Genomic DNA, 18,931 nt, shown 5'->3' on the forward strand with positions numbered 1-18,931 from the left:
CCCCCCCCACCTACACACAAAAAATTTGCCCTTCAAAACAGTTTTTGGTTTCTTTTTTTTTCCTCATAGGAATTTGCTCAGACAACTTCTTTTACCTTGCGAACACGTTCGGCTCTCATAATTTTTTATACTCACCAAAAATTTGTCCCAAAATGGGTCAGGGCGAGGAACAAGGAAACAAACATTTCTTACCTGATGTTTGGTTTTGTAAAAAAGTGCATTTTACAAAGCCAGTGTTTTTTTATTTTTTTTGGGGGGGGGGGTTGCACAGCAATGGTTCACAACACTCTCAACTCAGACAAACACATCGGACATGATCAGCGCATATCGTTTTTTTTTTTTTTTTGTGATGTACTGTTCATACCCTGGAGCTGTCGTCACTTCCCTGAGATTTCAGAAACAACTTCGTTCTCGTGAACAAGTACAACAAGAAGTGAAACAAGGGCTAAACGATAGAATTGGGATTGGCCCTAAATGTATGGATGGCATAAAGATCATAAAAGTCCATAAATCAGCCGCATCATTGTTCAAGATGCAGGGTTCAAAGCGTGTGAAAAAAGTCTGAAAATTACGGCAAAACACCGAAGAGCATTTTGTGTTATTTTGTTTGAAAATAAATCCTGTTTTATTCACGCAAGGTCATTCAAACCATGCTTGACCTCCCTCTCTCTCTCTTATGTCTACTGGCCTGCATTCACAGTGCTTTTTAAGCATTCAGGCTATGGCGTTCACATCAATATTAGTCAACGGCGCAGTGTTAATTTCGTAAAGCTGTGATTATCAAAAATCGCCAAATGTATTGGGCTTGTGTCAGGTGAGCAAAGCGCAGCACGGCTTGTCTATTGTGAGTACTGTCCTTGGTGAGTGTTAATCCCCTCCAAATCTATACCCACTTGACAATTTCTGACTCAAGGAAAGGCTGTATACCTGAACTTGACGCTGAGCGAACCCGATGGGTGGAATAATTTATTTACCAGGCTCGTACTGAGCAGCGTGGCCTCTGACCGCACCACCTGCTGCATGGAGATTGCAGCTTCACCTGCGAGTGCCGGTGGCAGCTGGGGACAGCCAGCCCACGGAGGTTATCACGCCACCAGACTGTCTGATGTGCACTTGGTGACTGCAGTGTGAGTGCGCATACAGAGAGATAACGTGCTGACTACAGGAACACTCATCCCTCTTTTTGGCCACCAGATTCGGATATTAATCTATTCATGTTCAGAGTTTGTTTTTTTTTTTTGTTTTTTTTTTTATCAGTCACAAAGGAGATTTAAATCTCTCTCTGAAGTACAGTATATTGAGCTAACCTTTTATTAAATATCAAGCAGATTTATCGGAATTCGGTAATTTAAGACAGATACCAGGAACATGAATCAGAGAGAGCAAGGAAAATTAATACATTGTTCTAAGGAAGGAAGGAAGTTTAAATGTATTTTGAACAAAACTCATTAATAAATCAGATTATTGTCTGTCTAATACTAGACGATCTCGAGTTTCACACACTGGTGTTTCACTATGGTGCGGATTGGGTATCTGCACTCCCAACAGAACTATTCTGTGGATAAGAAAAGACACAAAACAGATCTCTCAAAGATCCAACACATTATGGTCAGTGCATAGAAGCGATACAGCAGAAACAAACAAAAAAAACATCAATGAATGTTTAGCTGAAAGAATATTGGTTCATGCGTTCACGAATTGTTTTTGTTTGCATACCAATATGGGAGATATATTTACAATGATGATAATAATAGTTTAGTAGATTAATGAGTATATTTTTCCTAAATTTAAAACAAATTGCCCCTGTTCTCCTGATATTTTATAAATACACATATTTATGGCATACTTTTGTCAAACCATAAAAAGGATTAAGAACTATTCATGCACCAGCCACCATCTTGTCCCCCATATTGTGGGGCCAATGGTGAGCCCAGTTTATGTTGACAACCAGTGCGGTGGATCTTACCGGTGCATACCTGCAGGTGTTCAGGGTAGGATATTGCAGCAGCTGTCTACGTTCTTACGATGCTTCTATGAGTGGAACGAAGTTCCGGAGAACCCTTTACCAAGACAGTCAAAGCATTTTTGTGGCGCATGGACATATTACCGAATGCAGACATGCCTCGTCTTCCACCCTGCCAGCAACTTAATTCAGATATCATCCACACACACACAAAATTGTAGGTACCCTTTTGTTGATGAAAGACAATCTACAATAATCACTAAAATGAAAACCAAACGTAAAAATAGGTTTCAAAAAAATCTTTGCAAATTCAAAAAACATCTGAATAATCTGAAGAGTCTTGATATGAATACTGTAAGACATCTATGAAAGAACTTGAAACAGATGGTCCAGAGAAGGCACCATTCAAAGCTCACATAAACGCATGTAAAAGTAGTCTTTGATGGTGAATGGTAAATGGAGGGCACGTGTATTATGCTTTAGTCACACCAAATGGTGCCCACATTCATCCTTTCACGCACCACCGGGAGATTGCACTCAGGCATGCATGGCGCTGCCAGGTCCACTGGGAGCAAATCGGGGTCCAATGTCGTGCTCAAGGACACTTGGTCACCGGGGTTGATTAACAAACTCACAACTTTGGGGATGGGAGACGACCACTATTTTACTGACTCATGCCGCAAATTGATCACGAAATAGTGGACCGAAATACCTGTCGAGACATGCCAAAAGTATCATTGAGAGTGACAGCAAATGCAGCGATAGCTTCAAAAAGTTGTACAATAAAATCTGAAGGTTGACCATCGATTTTGTCATTTTCATTGACGTTTGGTTTTGAAGATAATTCTGTTAGACCGCAAAAATAAAACAGATCATGATTTCCACTGGTTATTTTTCAATAAAATGTCATTTGTTTTTCGACGTGTCATTGTCAGGTTATTTCAGTGATCATTGTCGGGGTGGCTTTCATGAACAGAAGGGTACCAACAATGATGTCCACGTGTCTAAATGCTGCTTTTCAGAAGCTAACACGGTAGTCTTAAACTACCGTGTTGAAGCCAGAAAACTCAATGCATCTCTGGTTAAAATGTGAAAAGCCACCGCTGGCTAATTGAACCGTATCGCCACCCCCACATACACAATCAAGCGTCCAAATCCATTTCAACGATCCTTTGTGAAGCCAGCGATTCATTCCCAAACCCCAGAAAATACATTCGGCAATAAGTGTTGCAGCATGGCACATGTCCTCCCACACGTCGACAATTTAGCCAAATCATTTTATCATTTGTATTATCAGAAGCTAATGTTGTTCGCATTGTTCGCCCCCACAAACCCGCGCTTCTTCTGATTTTCTTTCGATTTTGACATATTACTTCTCCAGTCCTGCCAAAGTTGTTCTTTCGCCCTGCAACTTCGACCAACCTAGCTGCCGAGTCATGCTGTGTGTAGGACGGATTACATCAATGAACCCCCTTGTGTCGTAAAAGGGGAGTGCACGTACAAAACTGCTCATTCATAGACACATTTTCAAAAATAGGCGGGCAATAAAAGATTATTACTAGCACTTAGTTGTTGAATTTCTAACTTTATGGGTGGGCAGCCTGCACAGAGACCTATTTGTATTAAAAAAAGACATTGAAAAGTCAATTTTCCTTCATGTAAAATATGAAAAGCGCAAAACCATTATTACAAAGCATGGACATCAATTCTTGGCCGATGTCTAGTTTAATGCAAATGTGGTCAACGACAACCATTCATTTCTCGTTAGAACCGACCTTGTTCAGCTCAGTGTCTGCATCGTGTGTGAGGGCATGTTTTGTCTGAACGTCTCCGCTGTACCCCTCTTGTCTGAGTGTTCTGTAGGTGCCGAGGCTGCCAGCCGCAGGAGCAGAAATTTGCATCTGTGTTTGGATGCGTGTGTGACTGTGAGAGACAAGCACCTGCTCATGATGAAAAGAGTAACTAGCAATAGCTTGACACAACCGGCGTGGTGGAAAAGTGGTGTGCGTAGCATGAAGGTTTACTTTCTTTACTTTGTATCAACTTTCTGCATGGAGTAGAGAGAATATCTGCACCTACAAAGTGTGTATGTTTTCAAGATGTGTTTTGCTTACACAAGATGTGAATATGTTCCCCGGGCGGGTAGTAGGCCTATTTATTGCAGAGAACAAATACCACAGTACCTTGTACAAGTGAGGCAAAGTACCAAAGTCGCTTTAAAACAAACTGTGTCGAGGTTTTCAACCTTGTGTGTGTGTTTGTGTGCGTGCGCATCAGCACCCGCGTGATCATATCAGCCGAAAAGGAGAAGCGGGCCTGTGAGCGCAGTTGGATTGTGATTACAGTACCGCTGCCTAAGGTTTTGTGTTATCTGGACAGGCATAGTTGTCAGTGCCCCGCTACATAAGAGGATGCGTTCAGCCTGTTCATGTCAGGCCTGCCTACCTGCACCAAGATGGTGTCCCTGATATCTGCTTAATCCCCTGAAAGCTAAACTGCAGTGCAGCCAGTGGTAGCAGCCTCCCGTATGCACATTTTGTGAAATGTCAAATTCAAAGGGAAGGTTTAGAATCACCAACCGCAATCCACCAGAAGAGTTCCAATCCCACATCTTCAGACTCCTCATCAAACGGAGCTGAAACATTGAGGCCAATTACTTTTGTTTTTGACTGATTCGGGTCGACAATATGCCATCGATTCGGCTTTTATTTCCAGGTATTTACATCTGGATCTGCTTCTGCTGGAGGATTGTGTGTGATGCAACACATTTTAGGGAAGCAAACACATTGGAACAGCTGAGTAAGGCCTAATAGTTGCAAATACTTGCAATGAGTGCATCGTCTGACTCATTTACATCATCAAACATTTGTGCTCTTCTTTTGGGATGATTTCACAGCTGGTTGGTTCTGCGGGCTTACTTCTTTCACTTTCATGCGCTGCCAGTGTAGAGCTATTCATTCTGCTTTTGTGGAGATGCCGTAGGTTCGATTCCCGACCAGTTCCAATCCAAAGCCCAGAAATAAGATCAGGAAAAAATCAGGAAGAGCATCCAGCATAAAAACTCTCTCAAAGAAAATCAACCGAGTGACTGATGTATTTCTTGTTCTGATTTATTTTGCAACTTGTCTCAGCTCGACAACTGTTTGTTTTTCACTCAAAAAAAGCTCTGACTTCTCATGTCGGTTGCACGGCGCTGGAACATGTTACAATACTTATGCTCACATGAAAAATGGGTACAGTGAAACTCTTCTACAATGAAACCTACATGTGCGAAAATACCCCTTAGTGTGAAAAAATCTTCATGCATGAAAGCCATTCCCTCTTTTCTGCTTCCCCCGACAACGAAAAGTCCCCTTGTTGCGTAATACGAAATCCTTTTCTCCACCCTTGCCTCGCAATGAGGTTCACTACAATGAAAACAAGCCTTCCGCAAAAGTCCAATTCAACCTCAGCCTGCCACAGCGACTCCTACTGCTTAGCTCGGAAACGGCATCAGCAACCACCACACTGGTTTACACATGCGCAGTAGTACAGGAAGTATTTGTTATTGTTAGCACGTGGTTAGAAATGTCACTCGTAGTTTCAGACACAGCACCAACGTTGCGTTGGTTGGTAAATGGCAACAAAACGGACCTTTGCAGAGCAAGGCTCTTCACAAGGAATTAAGAAAAGAAAAGCTTTAACGCTTGAAGACAGGATAAAAGTAATAAAGATGAAAGATGGAGGAAGCAAAGTAAAAGACATTGTGCAAGAAATTGATGTCAGTGAAAGTGAATGCTGATCGTAAATTTCGCAATTTCTTTCTTTTTTTTCTTTCTACGCTGGCTATATGAAGTGTCAAATAAGTGTATGCTCATACTTATGTGCTATTGGAATAAAAATTACAAGTACACATATACGTTTTTTTGTGTGTGCTTGTTGTAGTGTTTATGTCTGTGTCAGAGATTTTCTCAGACAAAGTTAAAGAAATGACTCGGCACACAGGGACAATTGTCTTCAATATCGGCGGGAGGGGATCTCTGAGAGCGAACGACGGTTTAGTTGCTCCGATGATCACGCTCCCGGCTCCCTCTCCGACGGTTCGAACTTTTATTGCAAAATACAAGAAAGACACTGCCCCCGAGATTTGCATACCGCGCCCCCCGATTTGCATACCACGCCCCCCGGTCCGGCCCCTTGTTAGTGATCTGATCTACCCGGATACACAAGTCACAGACTTTGCTGATGACAAATGTCCACCTGGGCGCGACAGCTGTTCCCAAACTGTCTTTTGGTATTCAACAACTCTTTGTTCCCAATTTGTTTATTCCCACTCTGTGATTGAATCTAGCCTTCTTCCATCTGTTCGCCCCCCTTGCTTTGACGTGATGACTCAAGAAAAGGCCCTCCGCCCAAACGGCCGACACCTCTGCGCTGAGTATGTCCAGACATGCCCAAATTAACCGAAACTTTAAACATGACACAATTTTGTTCATAGATTTCTCTATCAGTCTGAGATAAAATTTGCTATTGTGAAAAGTCCCCTGTTGTGAAAAATTTCTGGCTGCAAACATGATTTCGTTGTAGAGGAGTTTCACTGTAGATGCATCGTGAGTCAATGAATCCTTATTCAACCGTCCATCCATTTTCTGAATCACATATCCTCATGAGGGTTGCGGGCGTGCTGGAACGAGAGAGGTGATACATTTACTTGTTTCAAGAACTGCCCACTTACTTCTTACTTTTTTTTTTTTTTTTTGCTAAAATACTTGGCCTGCTAAAACTTCAAGCACAAAGATGCTGCGTGGGTGTGCATTGGCTTGTCAGTGACTGACACACATTTGACTTATGCCATAACAGTCTCTGTTCAGCTAGTCCTGCCACAGCACAACTTTTAAAATAATAATTACAAATAAAAGTAGGGAGGGATGATTTCCCCCCCCCCCCAAAATTTGTAATAATACTGTAACTACTTCAAACAACAAGGCGTACGTAGGAATGGTTGTTACAATTGTATTATTGTCAATGTTTTATGTTAAATGCTCTGTAAAGCGCTTCGTTACAGCTGCAGCTCTTGTGAAAACGCTACATTAATAAAGATGCACTGTAATGTCAGGTAATGCAATTTTAGCAGACTGCCGGCGTCAGGCAGAATCCTTGTACCTCCAAAATAATCACTTTTCAGGAGACCCCCAAAAATGTTTGTTCAACATTGCATCGTCAAAGAGAGCAAGCCATTTTTCAGCACTTTAGATTGGTCGCTAAAGATCACACACACACACACACACACACACACACACACACATACACACACACACACACACACACACGCGCGCGCGCGTTTGGACTGACCACTAGTATAGATTTCTGGAAAAATTTTAATTTTGAAAAAGGTTTCGTCCTAATGGCAGCTATACGTGATGTGTTAAATGTGACCAGAAGTGTTTTTTGTTCAGTGTTTATTGATCCAAAGCAGGATCAATATGTATCTTTTTCTGTTTTATAATGCTGTCATGTACTTTATATTCCAGAGGATTTCACTGGCATGCACGTCAATGTCTCCATGTCGAAGGACGAATATATGCAGGGCAAATAGAAGGCGATGTAAATGATGACAGGATCATTTAATCCCTTGAGGTCAGTTGAGTTGATTTCCCTTCATAGTTTAGTTGTGAACTCACCGGGCACATTCTCACCGGTGCCGATCGTCTCAGAGAAGATATTCTGATCAAATTCTCCCTGTGCTCTTCCTGAAGGCAGTGAATTGGACCACTGCAGATGTGGTGTCAAGGCTTATTTATATTCAACAGTACAGCACCTTGCCGTGGCCTCCTTGAGCTGCACGGTTTCATCACCTTCTACATCCAGATCAATGGAGGTTATTACCACGCTGTTCCACCCATTAATCCAACTACTCTTTAACACGCTTTCTTCCCTTTAGTTGCGCTTTAGCAGAAATGCGCTGCCGTACTTTGCTTGTTCTCAACAAATAGCACCACATAAGGATCGTAATCACATTCACTCTGCTCTTGTTCCATTGGCATTACCGGAATTCTAGTGACAACTTGGCACCCCGTCCCCACTTCCCCTGACGCAGCGCCGAGCTTGATTATTGTGTAACATCAATGTCAGCCAGTAGGACAGAAAAACGTATTACCCACATGGATCACCTTGTCATTTCCAATTTATGAAGCTGCTTGATATTCAAAGTGCAGGGCTACGCCGCGTGGGGTGGTGGCTGAAGGTGTTTGCTCCTGCAGAACCTGTCTTTTCTCATTTTAGCATCCTATTTTCAGTTTAGGAACAGAGCACCGGATGGGTAGGTGTGTGCGTCAAGTTAAAGAACACAACAAACCTCTTTTGAAACTTTCGGATGATGGTGCCCTTTGAGGTGACATTGTTGGCTTTTTGTGAGCAAAACGTTCTGGAAACACTGCTTGGCTGCAGACAGATTTGCACCAGCCGGGTTTGGGCTCAGATGAGCACTGAAGTGGGGCTGGAGCATCGGGCCTCTGTACCGCTGCCAAATCTTTTGGCCGCTATTGATATCCAATTTCCTCCGTCAGCCCGAATCTACTTTGAATTTTGAGGCTTTGCACTAAGCTCACTGTGTCCAGCCCGTGGCCCGTAATGCTGTCTATTGGACCGGCACCGTTGATCCTCCCAAATCGCCGTGGCGTCACCATTCAAGAAACAAATGTCTTGCCCAGTGTCAAATTGCATGCTGCCCAAATTGTTCCTCGCTCAGTCACATGAGGAGGGATGCTCACCCATTTGGCCGTGGCTGTTCAAATCCTCACACATTAATTCTTCCTCGGAATGCTCAGAAGGCAGCACAATGGTTTTAAAACTTGGCAGAAGATTGGATTAAAGAGGATCAAATGCAACGCATCAGAGAAAAGTATATTCCCGCACAACCTCCTGTTGAGCATATGACGAATTTAACAGCAGGGGGCTGAGATAATGAATGGAAGTAGAAGCAAGGGGGCAGTAAATTATTGTCTGCTTTTACAAATGTGCATGAAATCTTTGGTGTTGATTATGAGATTACGGTATGAACGTATGAAGACGAGGCCCGCCAGCTTTGAACTCGCTGTTTACTAGGCATGAGGCTTCGTGGTTTTCTTGTGGATGCTAATGTGCGCGGGGGGTTCCTTGTGCATGGACCTCATGTACTGAATGCATGTGCCTAATTTCTATTTGTTCTTTCATCTGGCGTTCCTCTTTTAAGAAAGGAGTCACCAGAAGGAAAGAAAGGAGTCAATTCTTTGATGCTTGCTGAACTGAGCTCATTGGAGGTACCCTGAAATCTCACAATAAAGTATACCGAGGCTTCGCATGACGTACAGTAGACTGTTTATGTATGTGAATTGTTGTTTAAACGACAATATCGTAGCCATTTTTTGTTTGTTTGTTTCTTAAATCATAATTGCAAGCCATGCTGGATTCATGCATCTGAGTGGACCGTTTACTGCACAACAACTTCTATTAAATCAGCGGCCATGGAAACTGCCATTGAAGGAGGTTTCGTCATCCCTGCCAATCATTAAATCTGCACTATTGAACCAGGCAGTGTGGCTGTCCTCCATGCTTGTTCAGAAAGTTCACCCGACAGCACAGATATTACGGTCTATGAAAACATTTCTCTCTCTCTCTCTCTCTCTCTCTCTCTCTCTCTCTCTCTCTCTCTCGTCCATGCGTATGCACTGCCATTGGGCCTCTGAGCAAGGTCACTTGATGCAGCGCTAATGATGGCAATCAATTATGTGGGACAACATGAGTCAAAAACCTCCCACATTTGTTGCCTCCAAGCTTTTCCCTGGCTTATTGAGGTCACTGGATCGCAGCGACAATAGAACAAAACAGCGTGATGACTAAATCTAGAACTGATTTCTTTAATGTGTCGCTGCAAGTTGTCATTATTCACCTGTATGTGTGTTTTATTTCTATTCAAGTCATCATCGTTAGGCAGCATGGTCAATGCCTCACAGTTCAGAGGTGCTGGGCTTCAATCTTTGCTTCTTACTGTGGAGAGTTTGTGGAGTTTGCATGTTATTTCTGTGCATGCTTGGAGTTTTCTGGTTGCTGGTTCCCCCTTACATAAAAAAAAAATAATAATAATAACAATAAAAAATAAATAAATTTAAAAACATGCACAGCAACTTGATTCAAAACTCAAAATGATTAATGGTGTGAATGTGAATGGTTATTTTTATACCTCACCTCTCACACCAAAGTCAGATGGGATAAGCGCCAGCTTGCTCATAGTATACAAAGTGGATGGACATGATATTAATCAGTTGTTGTTTGACTTTCAGCTTAGTCCGGCTCAGGGGTGGCCACAGCAAGTTAGTCTCATGATGTGTTTGGCACAGTTTCTGACGTAACTCACTTATGACAGTGGCTGGGAGATGACAAATAGCATCAAGGGTCTTGCTGAGAGAGACACAAGTGGATGCTCCCATTTGCCCTGAATGGGATTTGATCCCCAGTGTCCGAAGTCAGGGGTGAAAATATTCAACTAAAATTGTGTCTCTGAGCCATCTAGAATGTTGACCTTTTGATTTAACTTTGAGTAATCATGAAGATGTGTACATTTTGAATTTTGTCAGACAAAAAGCATTGAAATTATTTTTTCCTTAAAATTCTTGCATATAGTAACAAGTTTCCGTTCTCAAAGCCAGGGCAAACCAATCTTTCCCAACCTTGCTAATGTAATAATACCCATGCCATCACAGTGCCCTCAGAGAACAATGATGGGAAATAACTTCCGACCGCATTGCCCAGGAATGCCCATTTAGGCTTTTAGATATCAACAAAGAGGTATGCTGCTTCTTCTTAGGAAAGTAAAGGTTGTAGCCAGCGGCCTGCACTTTTCATTCAAAAGCTCATTGCGGCAGACGCATGGAGTGATACTCAAAAATGACATGCAAATAATTCTGGAGGGGATATATGCAAACAACTCCCACATCCAGCTAAACAAGATAAAGCACCTGCATCCTTCCTTTGAGGTCATTGGTGGAACCCTGTAGCAGGAGACTGGGACAAAGCACCTGGACCAGTAGTCAATGTCCACACTCTCTTTTGTTTGACACAATACGTATTCAAGAGATGACCATATTCTAAGAAGGTGGGATTCGAAGCAGCGTGTCATTAGCCTGTACTTATCATAGTAATCGGTGCGTACGCAGCAAGTCTGCCAACCTGTTTTCCAATTTGAGCATGTGACATTCACCATAATTGGTCTTTAGAATGGGATTTTTATGCACGTATTCCTGCATATGCAAATTGTGCATGATTTGTATCGCTAAAGACACTCATGCTTGTTTTACCACAGCGACACAAATCAAATGCGAAGTTACTCCGCAATGGCATGTACAGTAAACTCGCTGTTGGCATCAACTTTTTTTGCAGACATTATAACAGCAGATGTATCGACGAACATTTTATGGCGCCGCCCTTGCCATGAGGAAAGGCCTGGCCGGCCGGTGCGTTAACATTTTATGGCGCCTTGCCATGAGGAAAGGCCTGGCCGGCCGGTGCGTCACAAACAACAGAGCCTGTTGATATTATCAGAGTGGTGATTGACCCTCAAGGCATTATCTACACTCTGACAAAAGCCGTAATTGCAATCATTAAAAGCAGAACAACTGTAGACGTTAAATTTGAACAGAACTATTCCTCCGTTTGCATTCCATTGAAAATGGATCGGGTGGTTATATAGTCAATAAATTCCTACAAAGCTTTTGTTGTGGCTCTCTGACATATACATTTCCACTGTTTTGTTGTTCTATGCCTCTCACAAAGACGTGATGTCAGGAAGCTTCCACAGCGGGCTGCTGGGTTACTGAAACATCTGACGTAGTCAAACAAAGCCAACCCTCGGGCTGTCAAGAAAACAAAGGAAACTTACATTTTAAGAACAAGAGTCATTCACGGTCTCTCATCTCGGTATGTTTCTCTGTCAATCAAAGGATGCTGACTTTTATTTTTAGTGTGCTTGGAGTGGACAATCAGGCACAAGAGTGCCGACACGCTGGAGTGATCACAGTGTGGAATCGTACTTCAATGTGAGGCTTATTGGAGCAGCTGCCACCGCAGCAGAGCTCAGTGGGAGACTGCTAAACTGACATCCTGGCGCTCAGCATGGAGACGCTGTGCATTCAAAACACTGGTGCCGCAGTTCTCATCATCTTCTGTTTTTGCTTTGCCTTGTCACTTTGTTGGCATGTCAACTGTCTTCGGTGAACAGATCATAAACAATATCCACTGGAATCGCACCGTTGCGATCTTTGCACGGCTCGTACCAGATAGAAAGACTTGGATTGTTTGAAGTCAACCATCAGTTTCTCATGCTGATCAAAGTGGAATGTTGCAATGCGCTCGTTCGTCAAACAATATCAACACATGTCTCTGCTCTTTTTACCCCAAAGAGATTTAACCAAACCTTATGACTGCACACACTTAAGGGACAAAGACAAGGTTACGGTGGAGTCATTTGTTGTTGTCAGATTTGCTTGTATGCTAGCATTTTTTTTTCTCTTCAGAACTGGTGGATAACTCATTCACCTTGTTCAATGTGTGTGCTGAGACTGCCTGTGCCCCCCCCCCCAAAAAAAAACCCAAAAAGTGATACCATGTTTCCACGCCCTTCTGGAAGTTTGTTTCTCCTGTCATTCAGAGACTTTATTTAAGATGACTTGACAGCATGATGCATCGCAGCCATCGTTAAATGGCTTCGTGCATATTTGTTTTGGGGAACGGAAGCTATGAAAGATGAGGAGGAAAGCTGATTTACATGAACATTAGGGTCAGAGAAGCGGGAGATGAATTACAGCAAGTGTAGATTGTGATTGCCTGAGGTGACTGATTACAGTAGAAATTGTCAATAAGTGAGAGTTCACTCAAAAGAGGGAAATTATTCCCATGAAAGGCAAGGCCATTCTATCTGTATAGCACGTTTCATGTACAAGACAAGTGCTTGACAGAAAACATTAAAAGCATTACACAAAGAGAAAGAAAATATTAGGAAATATTAGGGTTCTGTCAGTCGTCATCTGTACCTGTGGGTAAAAAACAAAAAACAAAAAAGGACGTTTCGCTTCTCTCACAGAAGCTTCGTCAGCGGTAGACAACTCTGAAGTCTCCGTGAAGACTCCGGGAAATTGCTCTACGCTAAAAAGCTGAGCGTGGCCTATTTGAGGACTGGGTGGGGATGGTTAGTCACGCCCCTATGGTGAAGAGGCCCATTGATTTCTAAATTCCCTATCGGTGGGTCTTGATTAGGCCTATTGTTTGGGCTAGGGCTGAATAGCTATATTGGGCTAGGGCTATATTCAGCCCTAGCCCAAACAATAGGCCTAATCAAGACCCACCGATAGGGAATTTAGAAATCAATGGGCCTCTTCACCATAGGGGCGTGACTAACCATCCCCACCCAGTCCTCAAATAGGCCACGCTCAGCTTTTTAGCGTAGAGCAATTTCCCGGAGTCTTCACGGAGACTTCAGAGTTGTCTACCGCTGACGAAGCTTCTGTGAGAGAAGCGAAACGTCCTTTTTTGTTTTTTGTTTTTTACCCACAGGTACAGATGACGACTGACAGAACCCTTTCTACGATGGAACTTTCCTGTACGACTGAGAGCCTCCACAAGCATAGGAAATATTAGGAAAATCTAAACAGTATCATCTAAAATAATTAAATTAAAATGATTAAAAACAAGCATCAGCCTAGATAAATTGAAAAAAATAGGATTAAGATAAGAGAATAAAGGATAGGTTCATGGCAATGCTGCAGTAAACAATCATGTTTTCAGCCCGGATTTTAAGTGAAATGACAGTTTAAGCAGACCTCGGATATTCAGGGAATTTGTTGCGCGGGTAAGGATTATAGTACCTAAATACCACTTCACTTTGTTTGGTACTGGTTCTGGGAACACAAAATAGACCTGTCCCAGACCATCTGAATGGTCTGGACTCTGGATGCTTTGTAGGGTAATAGTACATATGGCTTGTAGAGATTTGGAGACCACCAGCAAGATTTTAAAAAGATTATTATGATTATTATTATTGGATTGAATTATTTGACTCACAAGAAACCAGTGTAGTGATTTGAGGACAAGTGTTATGTGGACCAGTTTCCTGGTTTGTAATGTCTATGGCAGCAGCATTTTGGTTGGATCAGCTGCAGCCCCCTGATTGATTTTTTTTTTTAATACCAGTAAAGCAGGCATGTCCAGTCCTCAAGTGTTATATGTCTTCCGAGTCCAACATTTGATTGATTCAAATGATTAACTCATCAGCATGCTCTGAAGACGCATGATAATGATCCTGATCATTTGAATCAGGTGTTTTGGAGTAGGGAGATTAAAAAAAAAAAAAAAAAAAAAAACGCAGGACAGTGGCCCTCGAGAACCGGGGTTGAACACCTCTGCTATAAAGACACCTTTATAAAAGCCAATAAAAGCATGAGCAAGTTTTTGTGTATCTTGTTGGGACAGAAAACCCTTCATTCAGCTGTTTTGTGGTAACAGGTGGATTTAGTGCTAGCTTTTAAGTGGTTGTTAAAATTCACATTTGAGTCAATAATTACACCAAGATTGATTTGTTGCTTTCAATGACATAGAATTAAGGCGAGTGCTGATCTTGGACCTTTCAATTTTGGGGTCGTATTTTCTGGATTGAGCTGGAGACAATTCCGCTCCATCCACTCATCGATTCGATGAATCCGCTTACTTGATGACAGCAAGGGACTGTCATCATGTGACAAACATATGAACGACATGAGCAACAATATGAGAAATGGGCTGCCAAACTGGCAAAACTACAGTGCATGTGAGAGATTGACATCAATACGGCTGGAGTGATATGCAGTGTACATACTTGTAGAACACCGATCAAGCACCTATTGGTGTGGAGAAAGAGTGAGAGATTGAGAAGATGAGGGCGAGGTGTGAAAAAGCAGCCATGATGAGAGGGATTCTGCTGGGCAGAGAGATTGATGACTAGCTTCAGAGGGAGAAGGAGAGATGGAGAATGGGGCCGGGGAGATAACGGAAATGGGGGGTAGAATAGCAGAAAGGTCCTCAAGAAAAGAAGCTGGAACCCGCCACAAAACAAGTCACATTCATTTGCCTGATAAAAGGACGAACTACTTTTATAACAGTGCCACCTTCCAACAGCATGCTAGCATCATCGTAGCACATTTTACAAATCCACTCTCGCTAATTCGTTGGATCTTTATGTCGTGTTTTGCTGCAAGTCAGCAAATGTCGTTTTCTGCTGTGTGTCCTACAAAGAGTTTGGATCCTGAATTATGGTTTTCATGAAGCAGGATTGGCCTAACTTTGTGTCTCAATTAGACTGCCCTGTTTGTTTGTTTTTTTCTTTGTAGACTCGTGTGTTACCTCAAAAGATAAATACTATATAACACAAGAGATCAATATTTCAGATTTCATTTCAACTTAACTGGGCCCATTTCGAAGGATAGGCCAGGGAAGAGAGTTGAGAGGAAGACCTAAGAGAAAGATGGTACATGTAGTGAGGAAAGACTTGACAGCAGTTGGCAGCTGAGAGCAGGATGCAGAAGAGAGGCGTACAGTACTTGGAAAACGATAACATGCTGTGGGAGCGCCTAACGGGACTAACCAAAAGGAAAAGAAATATTTGCATCTGGATCTGATACACAACTTGCATTGTAGCACCTTTTGTGTGATTCCCATAAGTAGCGGGTGTCGTTTTACTTGCTGAATGTGTACACTCTGTTTCAGATTGGCGATTGGCATTGTATCTGTCAATATGACATATTCGTTGAAGGTGTAGCGCCTGCAGCCAACATGATTGTTGTTCATTTTGAAATCATTAGTTTTTAAATCTTGACATGGTGTTGCATCTCCTTACATGACAGCCATGCTCCACTCTTACACTTCAGCCAGTCCGCTTTGATCAGCAGACCAAAATGTCCTGAAAGTGTACCACAAGCTCAGAGGTAAATGCACCTTATAAATTGCTGCTCTGAAAGTGCGGAGGAAACTGCTGCTGTACATCAGGCAGGCCCTACAATACTTTTTTTTTTCACTCTCATTTAAAAACACATTTTTATTCTCTTACCTTCAACGCAGCATGAGATGTTCTTTTGTCTTCCCGTCTGTTACTGTTTATAATTTCTTCCTTGTTTTTGATTCCCTCTATGGCAGAAAACAAACAATTGTGAAGCTGAAGGAAAATGGGAAATCGATCATGGCCATTCGGCAAACACTGGCCTCAGCTAGTACGACCATTTGGAATATCCAGACTGAACTAACCACTTGTGTACTAAACAGTCACAGGTGGTCACATCAACATTGTGAGAGCTCTAATGAGATACCCTAAAACAACGGTCGTGACATGACTAACAACCTTCAGAGGGTCGGAGTTACGGTATCACAATCTAGTTTGCAGAAGATTTAATAAATGAAGAGGCTACTGCAAAAGATGTAAACAACTCATTGGCGAGGAGAATGCAAATTATCCGGTTGGAATTTGGCAACGTGGAAAATTTTAGATATTGTTCAGACACGTTTAGTTGATCTTTTAGCAAAGTGGTGGAATAAAAAGAGCTTTGAGAAATGATCTGCTTATGATCCCAAGCACACAAGCGTGTGAAACTGTGGAGGTAATATTGTGGCTTGGGTTTGCATGGCTTCTTCTGGGACACATGATAATAACCCAAACCACACAGCCAAAAGGAGTTCAGCGGGGCAAAAAGTGGAAACGTGTCTGAAGTCAAACATTTCAGTCTAAAGTCATATTCGCTTCTGTCTATTTGAAGTCTACTTTTCCACAATTTTTTTGCTCACCAAAAATGCGAAATAATGCCCTTTTTCGAGGTTGTGTATCAAATCCAGATGAAAAATACCTGAAAAGAAAGACTGATGTTTATTTTCTAATTATTTTAGCAGAGAGTATAACTAGCTTGAAGTTATTTGTCAACAATTTGTATTTGACCATGATTTGTTATTTTTTATTTATTGCTGAAATTCATCCCCTCATGGTTTGACTGTGTCCAATTAGAGTTGCAATTTTAGCAAGAGTTGCTAAAATTACCACAGCAGCGCCGGTCTAACTAATGAAGCGGCATCTCATTAAGACATGTAAATCCATATGCCCAGTCAGGTCTCATTCTGAGCTTTCGTACAGAGACAGTGAAAAGTGAATTTCTGGGGTTGGGGCGGGGCGCTTCTTTGGGGAGGCATCAGATGAGGAGACCAAGTGGATATTAATAATCTGCCATGTTAGACATTGCCTCATCTCACCAAATAGACCAAGTGACTTTGACTGGCCTCTAAGTTCAACAGGGACAAAAAGGCAGACGATTCGTCATTCCAAACAGTGGAGCTACTACATCATGGAGAGCTTCCATTGCTTTACTCCACAGTGCCTGTGATCAGAGGGAGCATTGTTTAGCTGACACCAGCCTTGGTGACGGCATTGAAAGTACATTAATCCCTCATTCATTGCAGGGGTTAGGACCCGACCAACTCTGGAGAGAGACAAAACCCGCCAAGTAGTGAATGTGTACATTATTATTTACAGTATGTGCATTTTAAAGCTTCATGCATATATTACCAAAATATAAGTGAGGTATAGGTTTTGTTTTTGTTGACTTGGGGTCACCGCGGGGAGCACGCTGTTCGACTGGTTAGCACGTCCGCTTCACAGTGCAGAGGTGCACGGTTTGATTCCGGCTCCGGCCTCCCTGTGTGGAGTTTGCATGTTCTCCCCGTGCCTGCGTGGGTTTTCTCCGGTTTCCTCCCACATTCCAAAAACATGCATGGCACGCTAATCGAACACTCTTAAATTGTCCCTAGCTTTGATTGTGAGCATGGATGATTGTTTGTCTGTGTGTGCCCTGCGACCAGGTTGAGGATGTCCCCTGCCTACCGCGTGAAGACAGCTGGGATAGGCTCCAGTACACCTGCGACCCTTGTGAGGATAAGCGGATTAGAAAATGGATGGATGGATGGATGGATGGATGGGGTCGCCCTCATCACATTTTACAGTCTTGAGGTATCTTTGACTGAATGTGTATGGCTTTGAGAGGCGGGGCCTGACCTGTTGAGTGATGTGGGACTGTGTGAATAGTTGGCTGACTGTTCACTGGCTTAATCATTTAGCCACTCTGTATTGAGTGATTCGGCGCCGCTCGTGGTAAATGGCAGGTCCTGTGAATGAAACCTTGAGCTCAAAAAAGCGATTGAAAGTGCACCGGCAGGTCAAGGGATTTTGATTCATTCTAACAAGCGCTGGTACCAAATGAAATTAGCGAACGATGTTTACCTCACCATAGACATGCAGTTGTGTAACCTAAGCCAGTTGTACTTGTGTTTGGGTACAAATGTGTTTATTCCATGTTTTTGTTGGGTTTTTTTTTTTTAATCATTTGTTCAGTAAAGCCACAGCGGCTGTGCCTATCCCTGACCACTTGGTTCTAACTAGCAATGGTCGTCTGTATTAAATTAGCTAACAGTGATGCATTACCTTACACTGGAAATCACAGACGTGCTGTCATGGTACACACTGCACTTATGTTATGTGTGAAATCATCCCAAACTTTGGACATTCTCTTTATTTTATGCTCTCTTTTCTCCTGGCTCATGCTTATTGAATCTCTTCAGTAACAGCCCTTGTGGAAAAACACTCCCCGCGACCCTTGTGAGGATAAGCGGATCGGAAAATGGATGGATGGAAGTGCAAAATAAATGATTTTCACTTCTGTTTTTTTATTGTCTGTGTATGGTGGAAACAACACATTATTATTATTATTATTATTATTATTATTTGCTTTCTTTGCTTTTTTTTTTTTTTTTTAGTGCAGCAATGCACTTTTTTACTTGTTGGAGCGGGAGCAAAAAGTTTCTATGTTTGCCTCTGTGGTGTCTGTGGTGAATATTTTCAAATTGTTTTCTTTGATAAGTCATACTAAAGTTCACCAGCTATGTGCCAGGACAGGT

The 18,931-nt window shown here is 42.4% G+C and overlaps 1 protein-coding gene across 1 annotated transcript in view; it reads left to right on the plus strand.

The window, feature by feature from the left end:
• LOC109515058 (beta-1,3-galactosyltransferase 1-like) overlaps window positions 1–18,931 on the plus strand; it is a 79,784-nt gene that overhangs the window by 58,816 nt on the left and 2,037 nt on the right. The window lies entirely within an intron of this gene.

The sequence above is a fragment of the Hippocampus comes genome, unplaced genomic scaffold (genome assembly GCF_001891065.2).
Source record: "Hippocampus comes isolate QL1 unplaced genomic scaffold, H_comes_QL1_v1.1 scaffold41, whole genome shotgun sequence".
NCBI classification, from domain to species: domain Eukaryota; kingdom Metazoa; phylum Chordata; class Actinopteri; order Syngnathiformes; family Syngnathidae; genus Hippocampus; species Hippocampus comes.